A 21924-nucleotide genomic window follows, 5' to 3' on the forward strand; every position below is an offset into this window, starting at 1 on the left:
CAGGAGTGCAATTGCTGGGTCATAGGGTAGCTCTATTTTTAATTTTTTGAGGCACCTCCACACTGTTTTCCAAAGTGGCTGTACCAATTTGCATTCCCACCAATAAGTGTAAGAGGGTTCCCCTTTCTCCACAACCTCTCCAACATTTGTTGTTTCTTGCCCTGTCAATTTTTGCCATTCTGACTGTTGTAAGGTGGTATCTCAATGTGGTTTTGATTTGAATTTCCCCGATGGCTAATGATGATGAACATTTTTTCATGTGTCTGTTAGCCATTTGTATGTCTTCTTCAGAGAAGTGTTTGTTCATGTCTTCTGCCCATTTTTTGACTTGATTATTTGTTTTCTGGGTGTTGAGTCTGAGAAGTTCTTTATAGATCTTGGATACCAGTCCTTTATCTGTAGTGTCATTTGCAAATATCTTCTCCCATATGTATTTACATCTTTAGAATACAAAGAACTATATAATCAATACTCAGCCATTAAACCAAAATAAAATTAAGTAATAAAATTGAAAATCCTTGGATTATTACAAAATATTTAGTTGTTTTTCTTTAATTTTAGAAAAATTTTCTAAAATTTTAGACACTTAGGAGTTATAGTAAAATATATTGTTGACATTTTCTGTCTTTGAATACATATGAATATCACCTGATAGTTTGTATTCTTGAAAATTGTGGCTTGCTTCGCAAAACATACAAGTTTACGTTTCAATGCATTGGCTAATGCTATTATATCCTTCTCAACAAACTAGATTTACAGCTTTCACAGCTTCCTACAAATATCAACTCTTGACTCTTATAAGAACTTCACACTAACACTATTGGTTATATTTGATGAGTGATGTAAAAGCTAATAAACAGACTATTTTTTCAAGATTGAATACCCTTTTACACATCCACTTCCTTATTTCTGTTACTTATCAATGGAGGAATTACTGCAAATATCTCAATATATCAAATATTATAATATGAACATATTTCCTAATAAAATAATCATTAGTATATTTCATAGGCATAGAAAAATACCAGGAAAAATAAAAGAAATTGTCTGAAAAACATTGCTTGAAATGGTATAAAGTTTTGAATAGTTTGATAGGAAAACTTGAAGTATATAATTGCCTATTTCAAAGTGTGTGAAAGTTCCTAGTTATTTATGAATATTTGAAGTTATTTTCTTCATTCCTTGTTAATTGCTTGTGACAGCCAAGAGTTAAAATATGGGTGTCCTCTTATATAATGTGGGAGAACAGCTGCAACACAGTCTGCTTCTGCTGATGCTCTTGACAATGTGTCTCTTAATGCCCTAAAAACAGCTTCTCCCTGCATGGCTGTTACTTCACACTTTCAGGCTCGAACAATTGGCCTAGTGAAATATTCAAGTGCCACACTGCGGAAAATCCATTTCCACCCATCGCAAAGAGATAGCAAGACAAATTTGCAGTGAGGACAGTAAAACAAAACAGATTATTGGCAGCCATGATTGTCCTGGTTTCTTAAGAGCACACAAGCAAAACATTTAACTTTGTGAAGAAGTTTTTATTATTGTGTACTGACTTGTTATGATTTAAAATCCATGTTTTGAAAGCTTGCTTTGGACAAAGTTGTTTGCCAGTTAAACCTGTTTTGATGAAATTGTATTGAAATTGGATACGAGGACTTTCTTATTGAACTCTTGTACCTGGAGTGGAGAGGTACATTGTGTCATTGACATCATAGTAACATCAGAGGCAGACTTTTGAACTATAAAAAAACGAAAGCTTTAACCAGCAAATCAAGTGTTCAGTCTGTGCAAGGCTGTGCTTTTTTGATCTTTTTTCCAGGGATACTGGGTCACTTGCTCCCACTGTGGCCAGGCTACTCTTGGTTAACAGAGGTAGTTAAACTGCATAGCAGTCTAAGAAGAGAAGGAGCATCCGTTTCTGCCTTGACAAGCCTACTCCCCATAGGCAGTGGTGCGAGCTGTGTTAACAGTTCATGGAGTAATAACCTTCAGTGCAGCCCACCTTGCTTGCTAATACCAGAGAAGTCACCCACCAGTGACACGCCCCACCAGTGAGGGACCTAAGCCCCCAGCTAATAACCCAGCTTTTAACTGAAAGGACTGACTCCACCAAGAACCAATTCATAGAAAGTTACACCTCGGGGCGCCTGGGTGGCTCAGTCGGTTAAGCGACTGCCTTAGGCTCAGGTCATGATCCTGGGGTCCCGGGATCGAGTCCCGCATCGGGCTCCCTGCTCAGCAGGGAGTCTGCTTCTCCCTCTGACCCTCCTCCCTCTCATGCTCTCTGTCTCTCATTCTCTCTCTCGCAAATAAATAAATAAAATCTTTAAAAAAAAAAAAAAAGTTACACCTCAACTAAATTTGGACTTTCTTTCTTTCATCTCCCTTTTGCCTAGAATAATATAATTAATCCATCATTGGTTTGAAGTATGTTATTTCTTTATTGGCTTATTAAAAGACATTATCCAGTATGCAATTGGCTTATGAAACATTATATTATAATTCTCACAGTGAACCTGTGTTAAATAAATTATTGGCGAAGTCTCAGTCTTTGAACATAATTTGCCCCAAACAAAACATTTATCATCTCTGTTTATATGTAAAATTGTTCGTGGAAAATTACTCAAGGTATTCAAAAAAAAGGATAACAGAAAAAGCAAAGGTTTGCAGAGATAAAACAGGTAAAAAGTAAATTTAACTCTAGCATAAGTAGTAATTCCCCTGCTGAAGTTAGGGACACCAGCGGCAGAAAAGCCCCTGAAGATATTTTATTTGTTCCTTGGGAACTTTTGGATTGGCCCCTAAAATAGATTAAAAGTTTTTCTCTAGACAGCTTTCACATGACTTGAGCCAGGGATCTTCCCTCACTTCACCAAGATAAATTCTTCTACAGATTAATATCAGAATCATTATTTACTGTGTGCCTCCTGCTAGTGAGACCTGCTAGTTCATGAAATAATTTCCCTGGGGAATTGCTTCTACCCACCGTCTTCAGTCATTTAAACCTGGTCTAGACAAAACTCTTCATTTAACATAGGAAAATACACTGCCTGATAAAGTATGAGCTCTGTGATCCCAAGTATCTGTCCTCTTAAAAAAGGCCCTATAGTGCATGTGAATAAATCTTGGTAAAGGATTCTTGGGTCTTCGATGGAAGTAGATAAACACAAAGTAGTAATGGAAGGAAACTTTTAAATATATCTAATCTCTACACATCTGTCTATATTTCCTATCACATTAAACAATAGTAAAATGAATTAAAACTTTTTAGGCATATAGAACTTGTCTATACAAGTACTTTCAATCATAATTAGAAAATGGGTTAAAATCTGTTATCAACATATCTAATCAATGTGCTTACATAAATGAGTCTCAGGACAGAGTGAAAAATGTGTTCAATTACTTGGAGAAGATACTTAAGCACAAAAAAAGGAAGTAGAAAGCACTCTACGTCTAAATAAAATCCAGGAAATGTAAAATGTAAAACCAGAGACATTAAATAAGTCCAGAAAGCTGTGAGCAAAAATGTTCACTCTCAACAGAGACCGCCAAAGGCACAAATATGCAGAGGACAGTACTAGAGTTTTAATAATACTTAAATATTTATTAAACTTCTTAATTTTAGTAGAAAGCAAAGTGTCTATAAGCAGTTTATGATTCAGGAAAGAAACTTCATTACACAAATAAAATGGCTAATGAATCTTAAAAGGTTATCTGGCAGAATATGTGAAAAGAGAAGTGTTTACTCACTAATGAGAAAATGAATTGATGAGAGAAACCTGATGCATATTAAAACATGACCTGGCTTTGCTTAAGTCTACCCTTCCATTACAGCCGCGCCTATTTTAACAAGAACTGCATTGACTTCCAGATTATAGACTCTCAAAATCAAAAGATACTCATTTTATCAAACAATGTAAAAGGCTTTGATTTATTTTTATAAATGGTGAATATGGCAGTAAAGACATTATTACTTTGATGCTGGTGAAAATTTGTATGGGGTAGCCATCAATAAAACATTTCAAGTTTGCTCTTCTTTAAAAGTAGTTATTTTTTCATATTAAGTAATGAGTATTTCATACTTTAAAAAAAATGAGCAATGGAAGGGTAGTTTGCACAAAGAACAAACTGTAAGATAGCAATTCTCCATCCCCTCAGTAATTATTGCTAATATTTTATGTCTGTTCTTCTATTTTTTCTGATATGGATAGATTGTTTGAATGTGCTATATTTGTACTGCATATGTTGCTGAATACAGAACTTTCCCAAATCATTTTTTTCACTTAACAATATATCATGTAAATTTCCTTATATCATTATATATTCAGAAGAATATTTTAATGATTATGTATTTCAGCCACCATTTACTATGTTCACTATGTTACATACCCACATAATTATATCTTGCCATGAATCTCAATAGACATACAATTTTTACATATATCATTGAGTTTTTACTGGAGTCAGTTTCCTAGTCAAAGGATTAGATTACAGGTAAAAGGATATCAATAGTTGGTTGGCTTTTGATGACTACTGTGAATCTAAAATTTTTTTTCACAATTTATACTCTTGAAATATTAAAAATATTGAAGCTCTTCTTCCTACTTTGTATAAACAAATACATCAATGTTTCTTAATTAGATAAGCATAAATGGAATCTATCATTGGCTACTATTGAAGTCCACCATTCTGTCAATATATTTATTGCTATCTGTTTTCTTTCTTTCTTTCTTCCCTTTTTTTTTGGAGGGAGAGGAAGAAATTAACCCACACATTGCCTCATTTTGATAATAGGTGTTACATTTACTTTTTTCACTGCTTGTGGTTTCAAATTATCAAGTAATCCACCCTTCTTGTTGCTTATTTTAACTGAACAACCCAATCTATGGAGAGTTGAAAATGAAAGTTCTCTTTCACTTGATCTCCTATTCCCCAACTAATGAAACACTGAATAGAGCATGCTGCATAATATTCAAGCATTTTAAAAATCGTATCTTCCTTCATATATACAAATAGTTTTATATAGATATGTTGTATATTTTTATTTTTTTAACTTTCTTTTTTTTTTAAAAGATTTTATTTATTTTTTGACAGAAAGAGAGACAGCAAGAGAGGGAACACAAGCAGGGGGAGTGGGAGAGGTAGAAGCAGGCTTCCCGCTGAGCAAGGAGCCTGATGTAGGACTTGATCCCAGAACCCTGGGATCATGACCTGAGCCGAAGGCAGATGCTTAATAACTGAGCCACCCAGGCACCCTGATGTATATTTTTAAACATTATATACTACAATGCATAATTATATACAATCCATAAGTAGAAGTATATACATATGCTTATTTTTAAAGAAAAATGATCAAATTATACATAATCTATGATTCCTTTCTTTCTAAATTAAGAATATATTAGTAACATTGTTCCACTTTAGCATGTATTGGCTTTGCCTCATACTTTATTAGCTGTATAGTATTCCACTTTTAGATATGGCAAATATATGTAGGCAATGGTGTTATGGGTTAAGCTCTGTTACCCCTAAAGATAAAGAAATCCTAACCCCCACTACCTCAGAATATGAACTCATTTAAATAGGGTCATTGCAGATATAATTAGTTAAGATGAATTCATACTGGCATAGGGTGGGCTCTAACTCCAATATGATTGGTGTCCTTACAAGAAAAAGAAAGATGATGTGAAGAGAAACACATGGGGAAACATGTGACAACAGAGGCAGAGATTAAAGTGATGTAAGTCAAGAATGCCGAAGAATGGCAGCCATCATGAGAAACTGGGATGAGGAAAGGATATTTCTATATAAGCCTGAGAGGAAACATAGCCCTGCTGGTGTCCTAATTTTGGACTTCTATCCTTCAAAACTGTGAGATTATGGATTTCTGTTGCTTTAAACCATGCAGTCTGTGGTACTTTTTATGGCAGCCCTAGGAAACTAATACAGATAAACATTTTAGGTATTGTTTTTTTTCTGTTGTTTTGTTAGTGTGATTATATATATATATATTTTCCATGCGAATGGTAACCAAAAGAAAGCAGGGGTGGCTATAATTAAAAGAATAGATTAAAAAAAAATTAAAAAAAAATAAAATAAAAGAATAGATTTTAAGTCAAAGACACAAAAAGGACATTATATAATGATAAAAGTTCAGATCACCAGGAAGATATAACAATTCTAAATATATATGGACGAAACATTGGAACAGCTAAAGACGTAAAGCAAACATTGACAGAACTGAAAGGAGAAATAGACAACAATTCAATAATAATAAGATACTTTAATATCATACTTTTAATAATGGAACACTCAGAGAGAAAATCAATAAGGAAAAAGTGGACCTGAAAAACACTGTAGAACAAATGGACCTCACAGACACATATATAACATTCCATTGAAAAGCAACAAAATACGCACCTTCTAAAGGGCACACAGAAGCTTCTTCAGGATGGATCACATGTTAGGACACAAAACAATTATTAATAAAATTAAGAAAGTTGAAGTCATACCAAATATATGTTTTTAACCACAATGGAATGAAACTAAAAATAACAGAAGGAAAGCTGGAAAATTCACAAATACATGCAACTTAACAGATTCTTGTAAAAGAAATGAGTCACCCAATTCTGGATAATGCTGATTCTTATTAAATGAATGTTAAAGAGTTTTTTTCCAGAGCATAATTCAAAATACTTTCTAGGAAGTGGGATTGTTCTTTTTCAGTGACCTACACTTTCATCTCATCTTTTTACTTCCTATGGTAACATCTCAGTGCTTTCCATTTATGCTACATCTAGCCAAAGACTGAAGATACCTATTTCTACTTTTCTTGATTTATGGTTTTTGCAATATTATTAAATCCCTTTGATCATTTCATTTTAGTTCACATTGGTCAGTAGTAGATAAAGTGTTCTTATTCACATGATTATTTTTAATAAATCATATTACATGAAATTATTGCAGTTACCAAAGGAAAATTTGACTTCTTTAAATTCACTTGACTTACTTTTGTAGTGAAACCTAATTTTTATGGATTTTGGTGCTATTTTTAGATTTGCGTTATTGCCGTATTTTCATAACTGGCTGCAAATGTTAAGAACCTGTCTATTTGGAATCAAATTCTAATACCTAGTTAACTTACAGCAGTGCCTTCTTTACACAATAGGAATACTTTTGTACCATAAAAAGGAAAATTTCCTAGCAGTACATTTGAAGAAAGGTAGAAACACTTGGAATTCTCTTTGACTCAATAGAAAGCCATTTATTATTTAACATGGATCTGATGCAAACAATATTTAAAGTCACTAAGGTTTTGTTGAAAGAATGTCCACTTTTTATATGCTCCATTGGTTAGTACCAATCTATGTTGTTTTGTTTATGTTTAAATTTAAGCTTCAACTTTTTCTCAGTTTTGTAGTGTTAGACAATGTTTAGAATTTAATAATAGTGATGTTGAAAAGTTAATATCATTATTATGTTTTATACATAAAGAAAATATCCTCCAGATAGTAGATATAACAACCTATCACTGATAGCTCTTTAAAGAGTCTGAGATAACTAGCTATGTGTTCTCTGTTCCTTTATTTGTTTTACTGTTTTGTTTTCATCATAGTATTAGCATTTTGGCCTCTTTTCTTTTCCATGCTCTCACTCTGTTATCATTTGTTCCATATATTTATTGAAGTAGAAATAATACTTTGCTTTAAATTAGCTTTAAGTGATCAGTTCTCAATATGTTCATCACATGGAGGCAGAGTCCTACCTCATCCCTTCCTTACTGGGAGAATCAGCACCTTATCCAATATTTAACTGATAAACTCTGATTAGAGACAAAATACATTTTGTCAACTTTAGTTTCCATGTGCCTGACAAATGCTTTTGCATATCTCAAAAATAAAACTCTGGAACTCTGGCAATCCATGTGATTTGTGCTTCAAACTTATATAGTTTAAAGGAGGAAATGCTAAATCTTAAATTTATTTTAAATGCTTTTGACTTACCTCAATCAAACACATAGTTAAAAATCTAAGCATCAAAAAATAAAAATATTAAGATTTAACAAAAAAGATTCTCCTTTTTTTTGGTGTAGAAATTTTGTTTATAGTTTTGTAACATTGACTGTTTGCAATTGTGTGTACTAAGTAAATAACATTTTGTGGATGATGTGATAAAAATTTCCATTCCTCAAATATGTGCTTGCTCTAAAAAACATGCAGACAGTGCTGCATTATCCCAAACAGTTGTGAATTGACATATCAATGACACTTAACATATACTGTATATCATAAAGACCTCATTTTTAAAAAATTTTATTATTTATTTGTCAGAGAGAGAGAGCACAAGCAGGGAGAGCTGCAGGTGGAGGGAGAAGCAGGCTCCCCAATGAGCAGAGAGTCCGTTGTGGGACCTGATCCCAGGACCAGATATCAGGACCCTGGGATCACAACCCGAGCCAAAGGCAGATGCTTAATCGACTGAGCCACCCAGGCATGCCCATAAAGACCTCAATTTAGCCATTTCTTTCAACTACTGGCCTGAGAAAGTTCTTTCTACTATCAGTTAGTGAGATCAGTAAGAGATTTGTAAAAAGTCTCCCTGCTCAGGTGCCTGGGTGGCTCAGATGGTTAAGCGTCTGCCTTCGGCTCAGGTCATGATCCCAGGGTCCTGGGATCGAATCCCGCGTCGGGCTCCCTGCTCCAAGGGAAGCCTGCTTCTCCCTCTCCCTCTGCCTCTCTCTCTCTCTGTCTCTCATTAATAAATAAATAAAATCTTTAAAAAAAAAAAAAAAGTCTCCCTGTTTTCACACGTAGCTACATTAATACAAGTAGAATGCAACCCTATGAAAATTTTAAAGTTAGTGTTATTTGGGAGATCTAACAAACACAAAATTTCGTATTTGAAGAAGAGAAAATTAAAACCTAAAAAGACATTATTTCTATGCAGGATCTCTGGAGAAAGTAAATTTTCTGGCTGCTCAGATTCTAGTATGATACTGAGCCATGGTGTGGCCAGATCTGGTGAGTGAATCATAGATACATAGCTTCTAAAACCAGAAGATGATACTTCTGATTAGTATAATAAGAATATGAATATGCTGTCAGTTTCTAGACCAGAAGGAGCCAGAAGAAGATCTGGCAATGCATTCCCTGTAGGAAAATTAACTGTCACTGATTCTGTTACTGCTATTATTAGTGTGTGTGTGGTTTTATTTATTTAGAGACAATAGTATTTCAAAATATACACGAATAAAGAATTATTTACAATTGAATTTACCTGTACCAATTAGCAGTGGCATATGCTGACAAATTATTTTTACATCTTGCTGTATCAGCAATGTGGACATTGAATGGAAGAATTGAAAAGCATTCCCACAGGGCCTTTGTATCAGTTATATATTTAAAAAAAAAAAAAAAAGACTTGGTGTTTAATGTTTAAACAGTTTGTTTAAATATTAAATAGGAATTTTTTTCTCTGATTAATTAAATGGGAGCAAAAGCTTAAAAAATTAATTTCTAATGCCCACAATGTCTAACAAGATAGTATCACAAATAGCACTTTTCTGCAATATGATCACCAGGATTTTTTTTCAAATAGTACACTTTTATTTTTTTATTTCTCTTAAGATATATTCAGATCACATATGAAAAAAACTTCTTTATCATTCAGGAAACTGACTGCACTGTGGCAGGCAAAAGAAAAGGGAGGGATTCAGCTTTTAACAAAGCAGTTGGTAATATGCTCTGGTCTTTATTTGCCCTTGGTCAGGACCAGAATACTAAAGAACTGAAAGATGGATATTTGTACTGTAGTGTTTCTGAAGGGTTCTTTAAGGAATTCTTTTATCGTAGTTACTATTTAAGCAGCATGAGATTTTCTTTTCTATTCTATTGTTTGTATCTGAAGAATTTTACTGGCATTTTCATTTTTCAAGGATATTGGAGTCAACAGTTTTGTTATTTCTCTTTTGGATTGGGGAGTATGATCCCCATAGTTTAGGTGAGGAATCTGAGAAGAGGACCTATATAAACTGGGCAAATAATTATATTCATCATTTAAATTATATATTTCCTCAATATTGTATACATTAAAATTATTTTTGAAATAACATATTTCTTAGATCATAAATTCCTGAGGTTAGGGACGGATAATTTATTATGACTGCAGTTTTCCCACCCATTACATAGTCAATAATGATTATTAATTGCCTATAGTGTACTTCATCCCTGAATGTTCAGAAAAGGATGTAACATATAATTTAATAATAATGAATTAATCTCTTGCTAAGGGCAAGGCACTGTAATCTTTACTATGTATATGTGAGTCCCTTTGAGAATACCACTTGGGAGGGTATTATCCACTGGCCTGCGGGAATTGCTCTCCATTTTCTCTTTGGAAAAAGACCACAAGCAGACACTGTAATCCAAGAGAACTCTACACTGTAATTGAACATCATCAGTATATTTTCCCCATCCAATCTTGCTAAAACAAAGATTACTCACAATGGAAATTGTGCGACTGTTGGGGGGTTGGAGTTCAATTTTGCAAGACTTAAAATAATTGCTAAGAATTTAATCCAAGAATTTCAAAAGTCGATCTCCAATTCCACAAAGTCCTCTTTTCCCTGCTAGGCGATTTTTGTTATTAAACATGTTTATCAACATTGAAAAGATTAAGCATAACTATTGATGTTTTGAATAGAAATTATATATTAGTATCCTATTAGCCCTGTAGAAAAAAAACATACAGTTTCCAACCACCGATAGAATCAATAGAATCGAGTCACAGTTCCCAGTCTTGATGTCTGAGCACAATATAATCTGACACACTGTGTTGATCTTGTATCATTCTTCTTTATTTCCTCTTAGAGATTCTTCACTTTAAGCAATGTAACCAAAATGAAATATTGAATTGCCATTAAATATAGGCTATGGGTGCCTGGGTGGCTCAGTTAAGCATCTGGTTCAGTATCTGACTCTTGATTTCGGCTTGGGTCATGAGGGCTGTGAGATGGAGCCCAGCCTCAGGCTTTGTGCTGGGCTGGAGCCTGCTTAAGATTCTCTCTCTCCCTCTCCCTCTGCCCCTTCTCTCCCACCCCACCCCACCCCACCCTGTGCACATACATGTGCTCTCTCAAAAAAAAAAAAAAAAATTTAGTCAGGCTAGTTTCCTTTCTTTTCCTTTTTTTAACCTGGATTATCACTGCCAAATTTTCTGACTAATTTTAAAAAAATGAAAAAAAAAATGAATTGCTTTTAATAATATTTTCATTAAATATTGAATAGTTACTAAATATATATCCACTAATATTGTATTCATATACATTTATTTGTTAAATCAGCTATTAGGGTAAAAAGATGTAAAATATAGTAGTGTATCCATGACCTAGCATAAAAAAAAAATGTTTTAACCCTATTGGAGACCCTATATACTGTACTGGATTCAGTCCATTCTCTGCCTTCTCAGAGCAAACCATTCTTTTGTGTTTTCCACTGTATTCTTCTTTATGATTTTGCCACATATATTTATATCCTTAACAACAGAATATTTAATTTTGCACACTTTTGAAATTTTGATAAATAGAATTAGAGTGTATATGCACTCTGAGACTTTCTTTTTAGTTAATAGTATGTTCCTGAGATTTACCAATATTGTCTCATGAAGCAGTAATTCATTCTATTATGGTATCCTATATATAACTATATTGCAATCTGTTTTCTATACTGCTGTTGATGGATGTCTGTTACTTTCTGTGTTTTGTTTTGTTTTGTTTTCTGGCACATATGTAGAAGTCATTCTCTGGAATAACTGTAGCTATGGAATTACTATGTCATTCTCTGGAATAAATGTAGCTATGGAATTAAATACATTATAAAGTATTTAATTTTTTAAAAATTACTAGACAATGCAAGAATGGTTTCCAAAGTGGATTTATGAAAATTCACCACTTTCTACAGTGGATGTTTACTGTTTCTCCACATTGTCACCAACACTTAAAATTACTGAACTTCTAAAATGCCAAGCTAGTGTATTTCTAATGGGGTTTGCTTTGTACTTCCTTGATAGCTAATGTTAAGTAGATTCAGGGCTACAGGACATACAGATTTCCTCTTTTAGTATATTCCTTTCAAAATATCTGCCTACTTTATATTAGGAGGCTTGTGCTTTTTCTTCATTGGTTTAGGAGTTCTTTATCCCTTATTATCCGTATGTATTGAAATGTCTTCTGTAGAGCCAGATATACTTAATCTCAATGTAGTGAATCTTATCACAAATATTTTTCACTCTGACCTGCTGCTTTGTCATAAATCGGGAATTTAATTACATGGGTCTATTTTTGATACATTCATCAAATCATTTATCCCTATACCCATAAGATATTGTCTTATTTAATGTAAATTTATGATAATGTCTGATATCTGGTAAACTATATTTCTTACTGCATCTTGTTCATGGTCTTTTAAATTGTCTTGATTACTCCAGGCCATTGTTCTGCCATATAAACTGAGAGTCAGCTTTTAAGATTTCTCATAAGCCTGTGCTATTTTGATTAGATTTTTAGAACCTATTGATGAATGTTGAGAGAACTGATATGTTTATGATATTAGATCCTATAGCGAGGGTATGGCATTGTTCTCCATTTACTCAGATAATTTTAGTTAATTTTAACAAAATATAATCAAATTATTTTTGAATAATTGTATTCATTTTAGGGTTCTTCTATCTCTTAATGATCTTTGTTAACTTAATATACTAGATAGAACCTCAAGGAAACTATTGAAGTGATACTATGCATCCTTAATTTCTGAATCAGGGAAAAGTAACTCTATTTTATTAAAAGGAGTACTGTAGACCTTCATTGATATATTATCAGAATAAAAAAAATCTTTCTATTCCTAGTTTGCTGAGATTTATTTTAGTCATGCATGAGTGTTGCCTTTTTTTTTTAATGTATATTCTGCATCTATTGAGATGATCATGTGTTCTTTTTTCTTTTGTTAACAGAATGAATTACATTGATCCACAGGTTATAGATTTTCACTATCAGTTTGTAATATTTTCTAACATGTGTTATACCTTCCTCTTCGACCTATTTATTTATATTTACACAAATGTATTTATATTTCTTTGCATTTGTCTTCTTATGTGTCTAGCATCTTATTTGTACTTCCCCTACCCACTGGCTTTCCATATATTTTTTCCCCTCTTTTCTTGCTCTTTTTAATTTTTTTGTATTGAATTTTTTTGTACTGCTTTTTTTCTTCAAGTCACCTGAATATTGAACACTGTAACCCCATTTAAAAAATATTTACTCCAGAAATTTTTAAAAGCCTATCTTTGTTCCCAGTATTTGAAGTTAATCAGTGTCTCTATTCTCATTTCTAAGTAATACAAAGGTTTTAACAAATTGATTCTCAACATCTCCCTCTTGTGTATTAATTTATCTGTTTTAGTGTGAAAACTTTTGAAACTCAAAAGAAATCATTATTTTTTACAGTTAATCACCTTTTATGCTTATATTTGTCATTTTATTTGCTTATTCCTTCTTGCAATCTAGTCTTGCCACTGAGATGAGTTTTCTTCTGCTTTTAATCATCTTTGTAATATCTGTTAATGAGAGTCAGTATAGTAAACACAGTTTTTGTTTGAAACAATGATTTTTGTCAACCTGTCATAAAATTTTATGCAAAAAAGAAAATAAATGTGGTTAGTAAAAGAACATCCTGCATTATACTTTTATTGTCTTTGTACCCCAAGGGAAGAGGAAACAACTCCAAGATGCAAGGAAAATAAATGTTTTGGCAAAAAGAGAATTAGAAATGGTATAAAAAGCATTCTCTTTCCCCCTCCAATCTATGAGAAAGGTGGGCATGATAATATGTTTACATATACATAAGCTTCCCTCAGAGTCCAAAAGAGAAGGTGGCAATGCAACAAGGGTTTTTCTGGAATTTTTGATATAGAAAAGTTAGAAGAAATCAAGATTGTGAGTGTCTGCTGAGTGCAAAAAGATGCATATTACCAGAATGATGTGGTAAACTTCATCTGAGGGAACAAATGGATGAATCTCATTGGATCAACAGAACTGGGGAGGGTAAGTCAGGAAGATTATATGTTATTTGGCCTGCCAGTATTTAACTCAGAGATTTAACTCAATTATCTATTGCTGAAGGGGTTTGCCTATCAAGACAGATAGACTCCTAGAAATATCTATTCCCCCCTCATCATTGTAAAGATGGGGAATATTGGCAAAAAATCTAAATTTATGTTGAAATAATGGAGCCAAATTTATGAGAAATTAATGGATTTGAGTCGGAAACCAGTTTTGAATTACTATAACCCTTGCCATCGGTCAAGCTAAGGTTTAGATTCAGAAATAACATTGTTTTAGAAAAAGATGGATTTCTGAACAGTTGAATTATATTAATTGTTATAACTATAAAATCAAAACTTGTACACCTTCAACTTTTTTGTTCATTTGTCACATTAGTTATCTGCACTGATATCACCACATGAGGCCAGAAGTTAACTGCAACTTAGAGTTCTAGGTGTCACTAAGCTGAAAAAAACATCTCTACTTTCATATAACATTGCAACACAAAGTGTGTGTTCTGCGGAACACAGAGATCTATTCAACTTAAATTTGTTCTATGCAAAGTAAAAGTACTTGCTAGAGAGAAAACTTCCACATTGTTTAGTAAAAATAATATTTTACATTGTTTAGTAAAAATAATATTTTTAAAAAAATTATTTAAAAACCAGAAATAATAATAAGAAAAAGAAAAACTGCACCCTATTTTTCCAAAAATGTATACCATAAATTACTTACTTATCGTGAACCATGCAATGATATTGAGGGTGGTAAAAACTACCAAATGTCTCAAAACATTGCTAAAAGTCACAGAGTTAGGTGTGATTGAACTATGTCATGTGCTGTGAAAATGAGATGGTACGAACATCTGTCAGTTTTTTCCAGCTGATTTTTAAGAGAAGCTCTATTCAAATACTTTGTAATTCAGTTTAAAAAAATAAGTAGATATGGGTTTAACCAAATAGGAAAAGGGGATGAAACCAGAGTACTTTTACAACTATTTTTTTTTTAATGTTCTAAGGACAATAAAAAGATCTATCTGGGCACTATCTGGGCACTTACAGTGAAACACTATATTTCTGTGTAATGTATCAAAGCACTGGTGGTTAAATTGGATTCAGAACAGTTTTAAAAAAAAATTAACTTAATTTTTTTAGAGTAGTCTTAGGTCACAGCAAAACTGAGCCAAGAATACAGAGTCTTCCCACATACCCCAGGGACCCCAAGCATATACAGCTTCCCTTACTGACACCCAGCACTAAGGTGGTATATTTGTTATAATCAATGAACCTACATTGACACATTATCACCCAACATCCACAGTTTGATTAAGGTTCACTCTTGGTGTTGTACAGTCCATGGGTTTCCACAAAGGTATGGTGAACATGTATATACCATTTTAGTATCATACTGAAGCGTTCTACTGCTCTAAAATTTCTCTGTATTCCATCTCTACCTCCAATTAACCTCTAGCAACCACTGATCTTTTTTTGTACCCATACTTTTGCTTTTTCCAGAATGCCATATTTGGAACCCTACAGTATGTAGTTATTTTTCAGATTGGCTTCTTTCACTTAGTAATAAGCATTTAAGCTTTCTCCATATCTCTTCATGACTTGGTAGCTTCTACCTTTTCAGTGCTGAGTAATATTTCATTGTCTGGATATACCAAACTTTATCCAGTTACTTACTGGAGGACATCTTGGTTGCTGCTAAGTTTTGGCAATTATGAATAAAGTTTCTGTAAGCACTCATGTTCAGGTTTTTGGGTGGACATCAATTTCAATTCACTTGGGTAAAGTCCAAGAGTATAATTGCTAGATCATGTGGTAAGCACATATTTACTTGTGTAAAAACTGCCAAATTGTCTTATAAAGTGACTGTGCCAATTTGCATACCTACCAGAAATCCAGCAATGAATGAGACTTCCTGTTGCTCCACATCTTTGCCAGCATTTGGTATCATTAGTTGCAGATTTTGACTATTCTGATAGGTGTGTAATAGTAGTTGTTATTTTATGCATGTATTTATTTACCTATTTTTTAAAATTTGGAATTGCCTAATGAGATAAGATGTTGAGCACATTTTTATATGCTTATTTGTTGTTTGTATATCCTCTTTGGTGAGATGTCTGTTAAGATTTTTACCCATCTTTTAATTAAGTTGTTCATTTCTTATTAAATTTTAAGAGCTCTTTGTGTATTTTAGTATTGCTTTATGAGATACGTCTTTTGCAGATACTGTCTCCAATTCTGACACTTACCATTTCATTCTCTTGACATTGTCTTTTTTTTTTTTTAATTTTTTTTTTTTTAAGACTTTATTTATTTGCGAGAGAGACAATGAGAGACAGAGAGCATGAGAGGGAGGAGGGTCAGAGGGAGAAGCAGACTCGCTGCCGAGCAGGGAGCCCGATGCGGGACTCGATCCCGGGACTCCAGGATCATGACCTGAGCCGAAGGCAGTCGCTTAACCGACTGAGCCACCCAGGCGCCCTTGACATTGTCTTTTGCAGAACGGTTTAATTTTATTGAAGTCCAGCTTTTTATTTATTTATTTATTTATTTGGATGGAACATTTTGCATTGTGTCTAAAAGGATATCACCATATCTATGGTCATTTAGGTTTTCTCCTATGTTATCTTATAGGAGTTTTATAATTATGTATTTTACATTTAAGTCTATGATTCATTTTGAGTTAATTTTTGTGAGGTGTAAGGTTTGTGTCTAGATTCAGTTTTTTGCATGTGGATGTCCAGTTGTTCCAGCACTATTTGTGAAAGAGTCTATCCTCGTTCCATTGTATTGCCTTTGCCCTTTTTTCAAAGATCAGTTGTTTGTATTTGTGGGAGTCTATTTCTGGGCTCTTTATTACATCCCATTGATTTGTTCTTTTGACAATATCACTCTGTCTCGATTAATGTAACTCTATAGTAATTCTTGAAATAATGTCAGTCCTCTGAATTTGTTCTTCTCTTTCACAACTGAGTTGGCTAAACTGGGTCTTTTTCTTCTCCATTTCAACTTTAGAATTAAGGATATGCAGCAAATACTCAGGAACTGAGAGGATAATTACATATGACTCCAAGATTCTTTTGGGTCCACTATGAAGCAAAGTTTGATCAAAACACCTTGTGATTCGCTAGTCTTCTTCCATAGCATTGTAGTAAAATCATGGATGCTTTACAATCATTAACAGCTTAGGCTTAGGAATGAAATTTCTGGGCTCATATCTATGCTGTGTTACTAGATATATAATTTTCAATGGTAGACTCTGTGCGATAATGTTCTTATGTATAAAATGAGAAAAACAGTATTTATACAATAAGAGTATAGTGAGGATTAGATGAATTATAAAGTATGGCATTTATGATAGTTTCTGGGTCTGTTAACACTTGCTAGTACTTGTTTCAAGTGGCCTACTGTTTGTATTGTGGTAAGTTCCTATTGTTCCTGTCATATTTATGTACGTGGTAAGTCAGGAATGTATGCCTATCCCTCTGATTTGTGTTTTCTAGTCAACTAGTGAAGACTCCTTTTACTCACTCTCCATGGTTTTCATACTGGACCCCAAAAATCCATTCCCAAATCGTGGGTAAAATGTATTTAAAAATGTAAATCAATTCAAGCTACATGTATTACATCTTCAGAAAACCCTTCTTTAACTTCTATAAGTTAACCAACATTCTACCACTACTATCAATGAAATTAGGAACTGACTTCCTTGTTCATCCAAACTTAATACAAAGCCTTACACATGGTATATAACATATAAATATTCACTAGATAAAATAATATAAATAAGAACAACTCCCTGTGGCTGCCTAATAATTTTATTCTAAGAAATTCCATGTAAGAGTATCTTTTTTTTTTTTTCAGCTAAATGGTTATAACCTAGGATTGCCATTTAGCTCTACCTAATCAAACATGGACAGATTTTTAACTTTCAGATATTTCCCTAGTGGGCAACAAGAAATAGAGGAACAAATAGAAATGAGCCAGACAATATAAAGTTATTTTTCCCAAGTTTATATTCCTACCTTACTTCTATGATCCTCTTTGAGAATGTAGGTTATAATTAATTACCTAAGAAGTGTTGATGTGTATATCCAGATCTATAAAATCAGAATTTTCATAAGTATAGCCTATCACCTATGTTTTCACAGTGTTCTACAGATTATCCTGCTTTACATTCTGCTGGTAAATAGGGCAACATTGGGTCCAAATAATAGTCGGCCTTTAGAACAAGATGTAAAACCACAGCCTGCTATTTATGTTAATCTGCTGAATATGAAATATCTGTTGAGACTTCCCAAAGCAATCAATTCAGAATGATCTATACTTCGCAATGGAATTATCAAATCAGACTGAATTAGATGAGTTAGAAGTGCTGTGCAAAAGCCATTATTTATCTCCAAAGGAGTGAGGCAAGGCGACAAATAGTGAATGCCTTATCCCATCTATCACACACACTACTTTGAAGAGATTGTAAGAAAACTGTGGATTAATAGTAGATTTCTGTCTCAGAATTTTGGGAAACTTTTTAACTTATCGAATTAAAAATATCCAAGGAGAGTAATTATGTTTGAACCTGGAAACAGATACATATAAAAGAACTTGTGTCTTTTTATACCACTGTTTTTTATCAACTGTATACCCACTCAAGAATATCAAAATTTGTTTCCAAAATGATGTTTGAAGACTTATAGTAAGAATAACATTATTTTGATAAACCCATAAGAAAAAATGCTTGATTGTCTGCTGCCCAAACCACTGTATAAGCATTGATGTGGTTAAGTCCATAGTCAGACTCATGGATCTTATGTAACATCCATTTGGTAAAACTAACTGATATGATCTCAGTGTGATGTCTGATGACCCAGTTGTTCCATAAAGAGACATGGTTGAAAGGAATGGTTCAAGATCTAGGGTATTAAGGGATATATTTAAATGAATTCATTTATTTGATCAGTATTTACTGAGTGCCTATATTCCAGGCATTATCTGAGAATATATCAGGGACCAACACAATAATAGTAAAACCAAAAATACCTCTTCTCAGTTGGAGGAAGACAGACTAAACCAAATAAGTAAATCATGTAGTAAGTTACAAAGTGATAAAGTGCTTTGAGAAAAAAACCAACAAAACAAAACAAACAAACAAACAAAAAAGGTAATATAGAGTGTGCTGGAGAGAGTGGTTACAGTTCTAAGTATGGCAGTCAAATGGGGTCTCAATGAGAGGGTTATATTTAAGTAAACATTTGAAGAATTTGAGGAAGTGAGCCAGGCTGATTGCATAAGAAAACTTCAGAGAAAGGAAATAAGGTAAAGGCCTTGAGGTCTTTGGAGTGTTCAGAGATAGCAAGGAGGCTGAGTAGAATCAGGAAATGCTAAGGACTGGGGGTAAAGTTAGAGAATTAAGAAATGACTAAATTTTATAGGACCTTTTATGACATGTGGTGCCATGGAGGGAGCTGAGGTTGAAAATAAAATGACATCATATGAGTAAATGTTAACAGGATCACTGTGGCTGCTATGATGAGAATACAGAGTAAGATTGCAAGACCAGAGGGGCGCGTGGGTGGCTCAGTGGGTCAGGTGTCTGCCTTCAGCTCAGGTCATGATCCCAGGGTCCTGGGATTGAGCCCTGCATTGGGCTCCCCACTCAGTGGGGAGTCAGCTTCTCCCTCTCCCTCTGCCCCCCCCCCCCGGCTCCTGCTCACTCTCTCTTGTGCGTGCTCTCTCTCTCTTCAAATAAATACATAAAATCTTAAAAAAAATTTGCAAGAATAGAAGCAGGAAAAATGGATAGGAGGCCCTTATAATCTATTGGGTAAAAGAAAATGGTGTCTTGAGCTAGGGTGATAGTGATAGAGAAGCTGATGGTGACAGATTCAAGATTTAATTGGAAGGATTTCCTGAATGATTGAATACATTTAGATATATAAATATAAACATAAAGAATAAAAGTTCCTCAATCTTGAGGACATTAACTGAGATTGGGAAATTGTATTAGGAATAGGTTTGAATAAAAAGAATCAGATTTGGACTATGTTATTTTGAGATGCCTTTTAGCCAATCAATTTGATTTACAAAGATAAAAGGGGACATTGGTAGAATTCTGTTGGACAGGTATGGAGAATGGGAGAACAAGACAAGTAATGAATTTGGAGGATGTGGTAGATGATACAGTAGAGATTTATACTAACCGCTAAGGAAACACAAAAAGAGTGTTTTTCTTCCTGGATGGTTTGAAATATCTTAGATAAGGCATACTCAATCTGATCATGAAAAAATATTTCACATATTCACAAAGAAAGCAAAAGCAATGCAGTTATATCATCAAACTGTGTTTCTTTCTTGTTGGGTTTGTAAAACCAACCACATTAGTAAAATTTTGTTTAAAAATCATGTGCTGGTAAAGTACCATGCACAGGTTTTCTTTATCCTCACAGAATTCTGATTGTGGGGTTACAGCTATTTTTTTCTTAAACGTAATAGGTTTACCATTTGGAAGTATTAATTAATGTTTTTTTACACTCATGCTTCTCTTCTGTCATGTCTCAAGTCAACTTATAGTAATTATTGTGTTTGTATAGTGTGTGTGTGTGTATACATAAACACATATATATATCCAAACAACCAGTCTTTGCAAATAATTAAACAAAGCATGCTCTATATTTTCTTTATGTTAAAGTACAGGTATTCTGTCTTAAGAGAACACTCCATTTCAAATTTTGAATACAAACACACTTGTAAATAATTTGAACCTTTCATTTGCTATTTAATAGGATATATTTTTTATTCTGCTTGTAAATTTGTATATATTTATTTCCTTTATTTCAAGGGTAAAACAAACATTACTAAGAAAGTTATCTCAGCAATACTTCCTATCTCATTCAAATCTTATTCATAAGCTGTATTCACCTAGTAGAGGTGGCTTAATGATTATTAATATATTTTAACAAAATACTTGTGCAAGCATAGTAAAAGCAGTTCTTTAATGTATGCCTTTTTTCCCATAGTACAAAGGTATAAAGAAATATGTGATTAATACCATAAGTTGGACCTATGCTTTTCTGTTAAAGTAAGATTAATATGAGGATTGGTTTAATTCTCATGTAAATAACCACCTAAAAATGCTTTATCTATATTTTTAGATTAATAAATCCACTTTATTCATATAAATCTTATAAATACACCAGGAGTTATATAAATAGAAAATATAGCTTCATTTTTAAAGTATTGCTTTTTCTTTTGGGCCTTTAAATTCTGTTTAGCAAACATTTTGAGTACTGATTTCAAATATATATATGTATATCAATTTAACTGTGCCTAATTACTAAATAATGCATATTAGTGATTGACTCCTTTACTTCTTTAATTAGTGATGTGGTACGAATGTAATTTAATTTGAAGTTGCATTAGCAAAGGAATACCTTTATAACCCTTTAATTTTTGGCCAGGTCAGCCACTCCACTGCAAGCTCAATGTTTACATTTTTGATATGTTCTCATCTCCTTTATTTTTTTTTAACAATTTGGAAAGAAAGCATCCAATGTGACTAGATTTTTTTAATAAAACTTAAAGGAAACAAAGGAAGAAATGCTTTAAGCATCTAACTTGGGCGTGGTACATAGTAGATGGCCATTAAATACTTGCTAAATAAATGTATTGGTGCTTACATTTTTTTCTTTTAAAAGCATTCCTTTGGGTATCACCAGTAGAGTTCAGGTCAAAACACTGCATTAAGGAGACTAAGTTCTCAAAAAATTAAACTTGTCAAAATATACTATGTAATAGAGTTGAAGCTGATTCCCAGGAAAACAC

This window comes from Leptonychotes weddellii, chromosome 3 (genome assembly GCF_054177405.1).
Source record: "Leptonychotes weddellii isolate Sample4059 chromosome 3, ASM5417740v2, whole genome shotgun sequence".
Lineage (NCBI taxonomy): Eukaryota > Metazoa > Chordata > Mammalia > Carnivora > Phocidae > Leptonychotes > Leptonychotes weddellii.